Source organism: Bolinopsis microptera, chromosome 1 (assembly GCF_026151205.1).
Source record: "Bolinopsis microptera isolate Bmic1 chromosome 1, MBARI_Bmic_1.0, whole genome shotgun sequence".
In the NCBI taxonomy this organism is placed as follows: Eukaryota; Metazoa; Ctenophora; class Tentaculata; order Lobata; family Bolinopsidae; genus Bolinopsis; species Bolinopsis microptera.
This window is the reverse complement of record NC_087072.1, coordinates 9,347,768-9,361,228: the sequence shown is the minus strand read 5'-3', so window position 1 is coordinate 9,361,228 and position 13,461 is coordinate 9,347,768. Positions and strand designations below refer to the sequence as shown.

At 37.0% G+C, this 13,461-nt stretch overlaps 1 long non-coding RNA gene across 1 annotated transcript; it reads right to left on the bottom strand.

Annotated features, from left to right (window-relative positions):
• Nucleotides 1-107: 107 nt before the first annotated feature.
• Nucleotides 108-1,621, bottom strand: LOC134812148 (uncharacterized). The gene is made up of 2 exons (XR_010159894.1): nucleotides 1,531-1,621; nucleotides 108-785 (listed from the first exon to the last, which is right to left on the bottom strand). It is a non-coding gene; the product is annotated as an uncharacterized LOC134812148 (long non-coding RNA).
• Nucleotides 1,622-13,461: the final 11,840 nt, after the last annotated feature.

The window sequence follows — 13,461 nt, the reverse complement described above, 5'->3', positions numbered from 1 at the left end:
GAATTTGATTGTAATAACTTTGAAGAAGTAACTTCAGTTACTTCAAATATTTGAGTCTTGATTAAATGTTTTGATTTACCAAAAAATGAAACATCATACAACGTATTAAATCAAAATATTATAGCAACGTCAATTTTTTAAAGCTGAACCAAACACAACAAAACATGTTTTTCGCTGTACACATAATCAATAATCATCTGCAAAAACGTAAACAAAAACCCTGGCTCATGGAGGTTACATTGAAAACTTATTTTAAAGGTTAAAGTTTAACAATTACCTGCATTTAGTTCTTTACTAGTTACTACTATACAAGTTTATATTCAATTATTGGTTTATTCGATTGATACATTTTGGAAATTGAAGCTTTTTGTTTAATAGCTATAATTAATAGCACAAATCTAAGACATAATTAATTTGACAATTGAATTGATTTGCTCTTCAATCAGTCATTAAAATAACTTGCATTATCAAGCATATTCAGATTTGCTCGTATTTCATAAATCAAATATTCTCCTTCACAAGATTCAAGCAATAGATTGAATTTGAATAATTACCACATTGAACATAATACCCAAGTCCGTTTTACTCTGTCAGACACATTCAGATATTATAGCAAACACCACTTTTTCTGTTTGCTTCATCACAATTTTGAGGGTACTGAACTCAATGCAGGTGACAGGAACTGTCCCTGCATCCTCGAGGGAAGCGCTGTGCTTTGCTAGGAGAGAAATATTGTACGCTAGTGAGTCTGTGACACTGCCTTCTTTGCAGAGCACAAGCCCTTGCTGAGGAGTTTATTTAGTTACATTTTAAGAGAAACTGAACAATTAGTATCAGGTATTTTCATGTTACAGCATTACCTTACTCGGGAATATTATAGCGGGTTAATTTATGACTGGGAAAATTAATTTATAATATTTATACTATATTGTATTTTGTATTTATGTATTTTAGTAAATGGTCATTAGAACCACCGGCACCGTCCGGGCCCAAACAAACGAATGACCGGGAAAAATATGGCGGAATTTTCCAAAACCCACCAAGCATCAAAATGGGTCCGGGACTCTAGGGCGTAAGACTCTAGGGCGTGAGACTTTAGGGCGGCGCCCTAACCCTAACCATCACCCTAACCCTAACCCTAACCCTTATCCTAACCCTAACCCTAACCCTAACCCAAACCCAAACCCTAACCCTAACCCTAACCCTAAGACCCTAGAGTCTTACGCCCTAGAGTCTTACGCCCTAGAGTCCGGACCCCCATCAAAATGTATTACTATTAGTTTACCTTACTCGGGAACATTATAGCGGGTTAATTAATGACTGGGAAAATTAATGACCGGGAAAAATATGGCGGAATTTTCCAAAACCCACCACTTTATCCCAGTCATAATATTCCCGAGTAAGGTAATACAAATCTTAAAATCAAAAGTAACCTTTGAGCAGTTATCATTAATATTACTAAATATTATTTACAATTCATTCCAAAGCTATCATTAAAACTTAAAACCAAAGTTTGAAAATAAAATTTACCTTGTTAAAGCAAACAGCTCCTAGAACACCAGGTTCATTTGCAACAAGGGCTTTTATCTGATCTTGAAGTTCCTGTTCCATATTAGCCTCTAGTATGAGAGTATTAGATAATGAAATAAATTTGTAACCATTCAAAATATTGTGAAAGCGCAACCGATAATGGTTTTAGGGTGTTAAGTTGCTTTATATCACTAATTATGTATTTCCCAGGGCTTTGCTGTATAAGCGTATGACTTGATACTGTATGACTTGATACGATTCTTAACTACCTTTTCATATAACAACGGTGTAGTTACTGGTACCAATACCTAAGGTTAACAGTGGTTGCAGGAAGTGTGAAAATGTCAAAGCAAAGCCCTCCTAGGATTGGTGAGGATTATGGAGCATGGAAAAAGGAGATTAAAATCTGGGAGTTAGGAACAGATGTCGCGGTGAAGAAACAAGCTCCTACGGTTATTGGGGTCTTGGGTGGAGACTACAAAACTGTTGCAATTGAAATGTCCCTAGAAGATATGGTCAAAGATAATGGTTTGGAGCTTTTAATCACACATCTAGATGCTGTGTTTGAGAAAGACAAAAATGATATGGCCTATGAAAGGTATGTTATTTTTGAAGATATAAGAAGAAATCAAGATGAAGAAGTCGCAGACTTTATGATTCGTTTTGACCGTGCTATGAAACAAGCTAAAGCTATTGACATTACTTATCCTGATAATGTGCTTGCTTTCAAATTGATGAGGTCCATGGATTTGAGTGCTGATGAACAGAAAATGATCATGACTGCTTGCACTGATATTAAATATGCCTCAATGCAGTCAGTCATCAAACGTATCTTGGGCGGAAAAACCAGCACATCTGGGTTAAATGATATCAAAATTAAGCAGGAGACACAAGAGTCGTTCTATGCCAGACAAGGACAAAAGAACAACCAGAACTACAGATCAGGGAACAAATTCAGCTCAAATAATAATCAACAGTCCCAGCTCAAGATTTATGCGAGATTGCGAGCCAGACTCATCGCACAAAATTTGTAAATAAATGAGGAAACAGAAAAAGTTTAACTTAAAAGTTGAGGGAATTAGGAACTTAACATGTATTTTATACTCTTAACGTGTATTTTATCACTTGTTTATAGCGTGAAAACTTCGACGTAACGCGTGCGAGATTTTTGCGAGATTTTTGCGAGTTTCGTTTAAATCTCATAGCTAGGCTCACGATATCGTGAGATTTTCCGCGAGATTTCGGCACCCTCTTTCAGCACTACATATTCGGTCGCGCGCTTGCATTTTCATCGCTTTTCAGCGTGTTTATTCACAGTACTGTCTAAGTCTTAAAGGATACTAGTTGTTATAAGATCAAGATTCACAGTGGTTACTATAGTTACCATGGTTACCATTAAAGGAGGTACTATTCCTGGCTACAGTCTACTCCATCTTTCTCAGAATATACTTGATACTGCCATAGGCATAGTGAATATTTAAATTTCTTCATTAAAAGTTTGAGAAAGGGTCTCTTCAACTTTTTTTTTTTTTTTTTTTTTTTCATAAACAAAAAAACCGTTAACAGATAACTACGTTTACAATAATCGGACATGTTCCAGTGTGAACGAGGCCTTCCCCGGACAAATCCTTAAATGCTAGTCTTCTCTAGATGAAGTACGAACAGTATAATCTATCGGATAACGTATTTTACAAGGTGCTCTGATGATAATTTTAGTAAAATAATTAATAATTGCCAAAAGAATGACCGCTAACGAGACTCGAACCGAAATCTACTGCTTGGCGACTGCGCCCTAAACCATCGTGCTACGACAGGCATACCATAATAACAATATGTAACATAATATAATTCATAAAAATACGCATGTAAATTTTTCGTTATTTATGGATCCAATAACATGAACAGTGACATACTTTTCGCTTACAAAGGGACTCGCGAAATCTTTTTAAATAGAAAATAATTTGTGGGGCAAGAAATCTTGCAGGCTAGGGGAGGGGGGGGTGGGGAGTACATTTCGCCACTGCACCGTGTGACACGTGAAAATCGCACTTTTAGTGTCAAAATCCAATCTCATCGCACTTTTTTTAGAATCTTGATAGGGGTCAACAGTATTACCCGAACGGTAATCAGCAGCAACATCAGGGCAAGAACAAGTACATAAATCGAAAGGACAAGTATGGGAATATAATGTTGTGTTTGATATGTGATTCAAGGTATCATTTGGTGCGAGAATGCCCTCGCAAAAGTGCACCATCCTTCTTTACACGCTCAGTCCAGGGAGAGCTGGAAAGTGAACCAAATCTGGAGAAAGTTACAGAGAAGGTGAAACTCCAATATTTCACCAAAGAGTATTCCTCACCCCAAGCTATTTACCTTGCTGAATCATTTGGTAATGCTATTTTGGATACTGGTTGTTCCAAAACAGTGTGTGGTGAATTATGGTTGAAGGATTTTGTGAAAAAGTCCAAAGTTGTTCTCAAAACCTCTCCTTCTTCGTCTGTGTATAGGTTTGGTGATGGTGACCCTATCAGAGCAACAAAACAGGTTCTTCTGCCAATGGATCTTGATGGTGAGTTGTTTGATCTAAAATGTGATGTGGTAAGTGATGATATACCTCTTTTAATTAGTCAAGAGACTATGAAGAATACTGAGACTGTCATTGATATGGTCAACAACCGTGTTAGTATGTTTGGGAAGGACATTCCCACTTCTTTCACCTCCACTGGTCTAATAATGATTGATATGTTGCCTCACATTGAGATTGATGATACATTTTAAGACCACTTTGAAGAAGCAGCTACCGTTAATGTCTGCCAGTTTGTCGAAAAGAAATTGGACAAAGGTTCGGTGAAAAAGCTTCATTGTCAGCTGGGACATGGTTCATATGACAAGCTCAGGCGATTACTTAGTGATGCTGGTTTGGGAGATGTAGATTTGTTTAGAGTCCTTCAAGAGGTCATTGAAACTTGTGAGATCTGTCAAGTTTACAAGAAGGCTCCTGCTAAACCATGCACATCATTTCCAAGAGCTCGAGGAATAAATGAATCAGTTGCCATTGATTTGCACAAGCTGGATAATAATTTGTACTACCTGCACATCATTGATGAATTCTCACGGTTTAGTCAGGCTGGGATTGTCAGGTCCAAGAAGACTAGTGAAATTATTGATGTTCTCAGTCAGAAATGGATATCCGTTTTTGGGTGCCCTTCATTGATATTCTCTGACAATGGTGGAGAGTTTTGTTCCAAAGAGTTTGAAGATTGGACACAGAATTTCAACATTGAGCATAAGACTTCTGCTGCCTATAGTCCTTTCTCAAATGGAATAGTTGAGCGGCATAATGCTGTAATTTCCTTGATGATGCTGAAACTGGTTAAAGAATTTCCAAATACTAAGGTTGATACCATACTCAGCTGGGCGTGTAGTGCAAAAAACTCACTCAGTACTGTTGCTGGTTTCTCACCCAATCAGCTCATGTTTGGGACACAGACATACCTGCCCAATATCCTCAACTCAAGTCCACCTGCTCTTGAGAATGAAACGTCAAGTAAAGTAGTCGCTAGTCATATTAATGCTATGAATGCTTCTAGAAGGATGTTTCTAAGCTGTGAAAGCTCCAATAGGATAATGAAGGCTTTGAAGAAGCCACTGAGAACTTACACAGCACCTGTAACCTTTGGAAGTAAAGTTTACTACAAAGCTGTGGGATCAGACAAGTGGAAGGGTCCTGCAACAGTAATAGGACAAGATAGTACAGTGGTATTTCTTCGTCAAGGAAGCTTTGTAACAAGAGTACATCAGAGCAGGATCTCTCTTTTGAAGGACCAGGTTCCCTATGAATCTAAATCTGATAGTACAAATGGTCCAATTCAGGATATTGAGTCTATCAAAGAAGCAAGTGTGCTTAGAATACCAGATCTTGACTGTTCTAGTGATCATGGTTCAGTCCAAGAAGTTGAAGTAGAGCCTTCTACAAACCCTGTAGCTGAAGTTAATTGTCCTGCTGAAATCGAAGCTGCGTCACCTACGAGTTTGACTGAAATAGCTGAGAAAAATGTACAAGTCTCGCAGTTAGTTAACAACACAGTCAGTACTAAGGAGGATCAAAGGATTGACAAGCCAACTGCCATTAAGAGAGGCTCAACAATAATCTTTGTTGATGATGGGACACAGTATGAGGCTGTTGTATTGTCAAGAGCAGGGAGGGCTAATGGTAAACATAAGAATTGGTACAATGTTCATGTTAAAGAGACAAATGAAACCATATCTATAGATGTATCTACCATCGATGACTTCACTGTACTGAACAAAGATGATGGTGATGAGTTTGATTTCGACCCAATTGAAGATGTCTATGCTGTTCAATTGGATGACTATGCAACTGAAAAGCAGTTAGAACTGAGTTCGTGGGTAACTAACAAGGTGTATGAAGAAGTTCGGATAGAAGAGCTAGATGCTAGGAAAGTTATCACAAGTACTTGGGTATGTAAACAGAATGGCGATACAACAAAAGGCTAGACTAGTTGCTCGGGGATTTCTTGAGGATACATCGTCCATCATAAGTGATTCCCCTACTTGTTGCAAAGAGAGTCTTCGTTTACTTCTTGCCATCATTGCGGGAAAGAACTGGATTGTACAAGCATTAGACATTAAGTCTGCTTTCTTGCAAGGGAACGACATGATGAGAACTGTGTACATGAAACCTCCTAAAGAAGCAAAAGTTACCCCAGAAGTAATATGGAAGTTTAAAAAATGTGTCTATGGGCTAGTAGACGCCAGTCTCAAGTGGTATCAGCGAGTTGCTGATTGTTTAATTGATTTTGATGGTGTGAAATCGAAAGACCCTGCTGTGTTTTACTGGAGAAAGGATGGAGACCTTGCAGGGGTCCTTGCCTTGCATGTCGACGATTTCATGTATGCTGGATCTGCGAAGTTTCTTGAAGAAGTAATGACAAAAGTAAAATCTGAATTCCTCATAAAGATTGAAGAAAAATCTGCTTTCACCTACCTTGGTCTAGAAATTCGACAAAAGGCTCACTATATTGAGATGGATCAGAAGAAGTATATTGAAAAGCTTTGTCCCATCGATATACCAGGCGGCGCCCTTAAAACCAGGGACCTCTCCAGTGATGAGAAGAATACTCTTAAGTCTAAGCTGGGCCAGATCCTTTGGGTATCCAATCACTCTAGGCCTGATGTGTCATTTCAGGTTTGTGTCACCAGCACAGGGATCAAAGATGCCACTGTGAAGGACTTTCATGACTGTAATCAGGTCATAGAAAGACTAAAGAGAAAGCATGTCTGTATCAAACATCACTCACTTGGGAATCTGAAAAATCTGAAGTTTATCCTCTTTAGTGATGCCTCACACAAAAACCTCTACAATGGAGCTTCACAGGGTGGATATGTAGTATTCATTAAGTCGGATGATAGCCAGTTTGCCACTCCTTTGATATGGTGCTCAAAGAAGTTAAAGCGAATTGTAAGAAGCACCTTGTTTGCAGAAACCTATGCACTCCTTGAAGCAATTGACTCCTGCATCTTCCTTCGCAGAATGACATCACAGCTACTCAACATTGAGGATATTAAAATTGAATGTTATGTTGATAGTCAAACTTTGTGTGATTCTATTGTTAGTAATAAACTATATGAGGATAAGAGACTTAGGCATGAAATAGAATGTTTAAAAGAAACTGTAAAATTAGATAATATTGATGTTCATTGGATATCTAATAAACTGCAAGTTGCAAACGTATTCACCAAAGCTGGGGCACCAACTAATTTAATACTTGAAGTTTTGGATACTGGAGTTTTAAGATTTGGATAATTTATTTATTGTGTATTTGTTATTGGTTTATTAAGATGTGTTAGGTGTTTTAAGGATTTAGATTTTAATCATATTTGATGAATGATGACTGATATATAAGTGTTTGAAAGTTTGTGTATTTGATAGATTTTACCCCTGGTGTTTTTTATGGGTCTATTGTTAGATTTCATTGGAGATGTTTTATATGAACTCCAAGAGTTTCATCTCACCTTTACTTTATAAATGAAGTTTTATATTGACTATTTAAATTATTACAATCACCTCGAATTTTATCCTAAGCTTTTGTTTGTAGTTTGAAAGGGGTAGGATTGTTAAGTTGCTTTATATCACTAATTATGTATTTCCCAGGGCTTTGCTGTATAAGCGTATGACTTGATACTGTATGACTTGATACGATTCTTTACTACCTTTTCATATAACAACGGTGTAGTTACTGGTACCAATACCTAAGGTTAACATAGGGATTGACTACCTAGGCCAAATTATGTTGCAACCTCTGCCTCATCTGAAAAACAGTGGCCTACCATTCCTATCACCTATGTGCCACCATTCGCTTAAATCTTTAAATGTTTTTAAGAAGCCTGGCAAAACATACCCAACCAGAACATTTATCTAAAACAGGTTTGGTATGCACTATGCTGACAACTCTGCAGTAGGGGATAAACTCAAACATTGCTGCTCAGGTTGGCACGTTTAACATAAGAACAGCCAGAGAACAACACAAACGCATTGAACTTGCAGAGCTATTTTATCGAAGCAAGCTGCACATCCTTGCCCTGCAAGAACATCAAGAAAAAACAATTTCACAAGGATAGAAAATATGAACGAAGGGATCCATCTAGTGTCCTCATCTGCATGGAGAAACGTAGCTGGTGCTTATAATTTTTTTTTAATTTAAAAATTCAATTAATTATTATATATATATAATATATACTACAAATCTATTACATTTATTGAGATAACGATGTTTAATAAATGATGCAAAGAATTTCGAAGATCTAATCAACACCGACTTTTAATGTGTAGGAGTACAGCAACGAAATATATATAATATATATAATATATATAAATCAAGCGTTACATTTCAGCCATGCAAAATTACAGTGACATACATTTTGATAATATACTAATTGATAAATGGTACTGCAATATAAGTTGCTGAATGTGTGGCGGAATGACAACTAACTAAACAAGAAAAATAAACTTGATTATAGAAAAGACAATTTTTTGAGAAAAGACAATTTTATTATTTATCACCAATTCAATACATAATCAATAAATATATATCCGAATAAATTTGATTAAAAATTAAATGATACAAGTATGCTAGCAGCTAGCGCGCTTATATTTGAGAAATATTCACGCTGTTAAAATGGGTTTTACCACACCGCCACTCACATTAGCACAGTTGGTGAACGGACCCAGGCGCTGTTAAGCTTTTATGAGCCCTGGTTGACTGCTGAGAGTGGCGAAGGGGCTGATATTAATTTTATCTTAGTTTAACCTAGATTCCAATGAAATTTTTGTTTTGTGTTATAATTATATGATTTTTATGCGATATTTAAGTTACAGCTGCTCGCAATACATTATTGCTTAAAAATTGTTAAATATGCTCGCTATACGCTTAATTTTAGATACCGTATGTATATATACATATCAGCTCATAATACCAAATAACAATATAAATAATAAATAAATTAAAAGCATTGAAGAGGTCCAAAACCAATTCAAGCATGACACAAAGTTGAATACATTTTCATCGGAAGCTGCAAGCTTATTAACGTTTGATTCCGTACGTTCATGATCCGTTATTATGCATTCACCTTCAGGCGGTGTCGACGGATCATGCGAAAAGGGTTTTTGACAGGCTGTGCCCTTACCATAATTAAACTGAACCATTGCCTGATACGATGTAAACAAGAGTGTTGGATAGGTGAGCCGCGCAAGCGCTCGCGCATTTGTGTCGCTCTGACAAATAGCACTTGAATAATTTAGCTACCAAGACGTAAATCGCGCGTTACGTAAAGTATTATTTTTCCCTTCGGATAAAGTGAACGTTACACCCGCGTGTAACCTGCTTTAATGTTTTGTGTGCATGTGTGGTGGAGTGAGTGTATAATGTAATGATTGAATGAATCTTTTTTCTTTTGTGGTGCATATATGTTGTGAGTGACAGGTGTAAAATCTAAAATATATAAATATAAATGGGGGTCTTTTCATAGGAAAGTGTTGAAGTTTAAGTCCTGCCAGTTAATATTGTCAGGTTGGTGTTGAGCCTTCATGATAGAAAGCTTCAATCGGGATTTAATTGAACCTAGTGAACCTATTTTACCACGTGCATTTGACTGCTCAAGAAACCTATTCCATAAATTTGCCCCTTTATATGCGAAATTGTGAGATGAGTGTGGTGTCACAAATCTGTCATCTCTGAGCTCAGACTTCTTAAAGAGAGAATACATGGATATGGGCTGATGACTCTTCACTATCTTCATTGTTTCAGTAATGCATCTGTATCTATATATGTTATGTACTGTCATTAGTTCCTTAGATTGGAAAATAGGTTTTGTTGATTCTCTAGAGTGGAATTCTGCCCCAAGTATTTGGCAGCGATGTGGCCTTGCTTGTTTATCACCAGTCTTCCTCAAGCTGATACATATAGAACACGGTTTAATGTGAGGTATAGTTGATTCATTGGATATTTGACCTTTCTTGTTTATACTGCACTGGATTGGCCTGCTACGAGAACAAGTTTTAAACTTGTCGCTAAATGCTTCCGAGTCCCCAAATAAGATTTGGACACATTTCTTCTGTGCAAGGAATAGTGGTGAAAGCTTATTAATTGATACACCACCCCATACAGTTATACCGTATCCTAGATGAGATTCAAAAAGAGTGTGGTATATCTGTTTGTACAGCTGGCTGGGGAGGGAGTTTTTTATTCGATAAATACGGCCACATATGCTGTTTAATTTCTTAGTTAGTTTCTCGATATGAGGTGTCCAACTCAGTTTGTCATCAATAATTACACCTAGAAATTTCGTTTCAGTAACTTGTTTGATCGGGATCCCATCAATTTCTAGATTCAAGTCATTTTCAGTATTATCAATGGTCTTACGTTTAGTAGGCGAGAAGTACATGTAACAAGATTTTTTAACATTAATGTGCAGTAGGTTATGGCGCATATATTGGCACACAGAGTCGAGAATTTCATTCGCTATTTTGTATGCTTGTTCCTTAGTTTCAGCAGCTACAAAGATGTTTGTGTCATCTGCAAATAGTACAAATTTTCCTAATGTACTACATCTATAGATGTCATTTATATAAATAAGAAAAAGCAAGGGGCCCAAAACGGATCCTTGAGGTACGCCTAGTTTAACTGGGAGAGGCTCTGATTCTTCACCAAGTACACTAACATACTGGTATCTATTATTTAGATAGCTGGAGAGCAGCTTTAGTGCGTTTCCTCTAACTCCGTAATTACTAAGTTTCTTAAGTAGCATATCAAATGGTAAGGTATCAAATGCTTTAGAGAGATCGATAAATATTCCTAATACGTGGTTTTTATTATTCCGTTTTTCTTCGACGTGATTTACGGAGTAGTTAAGAGCATGACTTGTCGAGTGGTTTTTTCTAAAGCCAAACTGATTTTCGAATATTATTCCTCGAGATAAGAAAAAGTTGTATAATCTACTGTAAATAATTTTTTCAAATATTTTACCAAATACTGGTAATGTTGATACTGGCCTGTAATTCTCTAGTAATTCCTCATCTTCTTTTTTATATATCGGGGTTATCTTACCCGTTTTCAGTTGATCAGGGAAGACACCTTCATTCATGCAGTTGTTATAAATTCTGGCAAGATGTTCTGATATAGTTTGACTACACTGCTTCATTACATGTGCCGGTATGTCGCTAGCTTTACCGTTATTAAATTCACTTATAATTTGTATTATTTCAGAGCTTGTACATTCAGCAAGATAAATACTTGACGGACAGGACTGTGGCAAGTAGTCAGTGAATGATTTAGCAATTATAGGATCTTCATCAATCCTCCTCTCATAGACCTCGTTCAGATTGGAGGCGATTGACACAAAGTACTTGTTAAATTCATGAGCAATAACTCGTCGACAAATAACACGCTCATTGTTTATCATGAATGACGGTTTCATTTGCTTATAATAATTAATTCGGCTGAACCAACACATAGCAAAAGCCACATTATGTTATTGGAGTAAAATGACTTGATGATGATAAACAATCTGAAAGGAAAATATATCAAACATATAAATCATATAAATGAATCCATAACAATTAGCAGGGTGAAATCAACGGAAGAAAAGGTGTGAGTCAACAAATAAATATCTAAACTCAAATACTTACCACTGGGTAGATCTCATATACATTATACATTGCTAAAACATGAACAAATTAGAGAATTGAAATAATAAGGACTATTTCAATATTATAACACATTAAAGTTGGGGCCGTCAAGATGGGGAAGTAGGAATCATCATGACGAAGACAGCATATGAGGCTATAAGTCTTATAAAATCTTACAGTGCAAGGATCCTCACCATGTCATTCAACGGAAACCCCAGGCTCACTGTCATCACATGCTACAGTCCTACAGAAGCTTTATATGTTGAGGAGGCAGAAAATTTCCATGAAACCCTTAGACAAGCGATATTGGACGTTCCAACAGACTAATTTTAAATACCCACACAACTAATTATATCCGCCAAAACGTTATAAAACCTCAATAATTTAGTATAAAATTAAAGATCTTAACAAATACTACACTTCAAAATACTACTACACCAACCAAATGAGGATATGGGTTGGTATTTCCACGAGCGTACCAACCGGAATGGTGACATGCTCCGTGAGACTGCACAAGCGTGTGGTTTGGTGCTCACCAACTACTGCTTTCAGAAAGGTAGAGGGAAACTATGGACGCATCTCTCTGAAGGAACCCTGACTAAAGGGCAGATTGACTACTTTTCTTTTTTTTTTACTACATACTAGTCAGGAAAAAGTGGAGAAACACAGTCAAGAACACTGAGCCCTACAACTTCTTCAACTTGTTAGGGTCTGATCATCGTGACATAGTTAGTAGAGTTAGGATGAGCCTGAGGAAGAACAGGACCAGCAAGCAAAGCATCCTGTATGACTTTAGCAGCCTGAAGAAAGACTCAGAGCTCCAGGAGAAGTATGCACTTGTAACTTGAAGAACCGTTTCTCGTGTCTCATGGACAGTGACCACATGGAGGATGCTACGGAACCCCAGTGGAATAAATTTTAAATATGACTAGGAATCCAGTTTGGGAAGAAAAAAAGGCTATATATTTTTCGGCCGCTTTGCGGCCGACTTGTCACTGGTCAGCTCTTCTCCCAGGTCAAGATTAGTTTGAAATGCTTAGCGTATCCATTAGAATAATTACCGGATGAATATGCAATTGCAAATTTTGAAATTAAATAAAAAATTTCTGAGAATTCTTTAATTTATTTGAAACGCAAGGAAATATTTTTTAAAAGAACTATACAGCCTAGCCCACAGACATTACCGTACGATTCTACATATTAACTCGGTAAATCGAGTCCAAAGATTTATCTCTCATCAGCGTGATGAACGATTCGCTACTCTGAAAGTGGCTTCGACCTTGTGTCTATATTTATGGCCTGACTTTGGATCTGAAGCTTGCTTCTGCCAGGTTAGATACAATATTGGACAATAAACAATCACAAACTTCGGACTTAAAGCGGGATAGGGATGTATAATGAAGGGGGTTGTCTGCACTGTACTCTAGATGATCTAGGATGTGAAGCTTGCTTAAGCCTAGAACACACGAGTTCCCCTGATATAGTAGCAATGGCTAGATTCACTTCCTTCCCACTTGCACTGTTGTTGACTTGTAGCTACAATATTAAATTGATTCGTGGAAATCGGTCTCGGATGTGAAGCTTCCTTAAGCGCCAAACCCTGAGAATACTGTATTACTCGAACTTCGAGAATTTTCTAAATGAATCTAGACTAAAGGAGCCAACTTGAATCCATAAAATTTTGAATGCTACATTTTAAAATACCGCTCTATATTTACACCGTT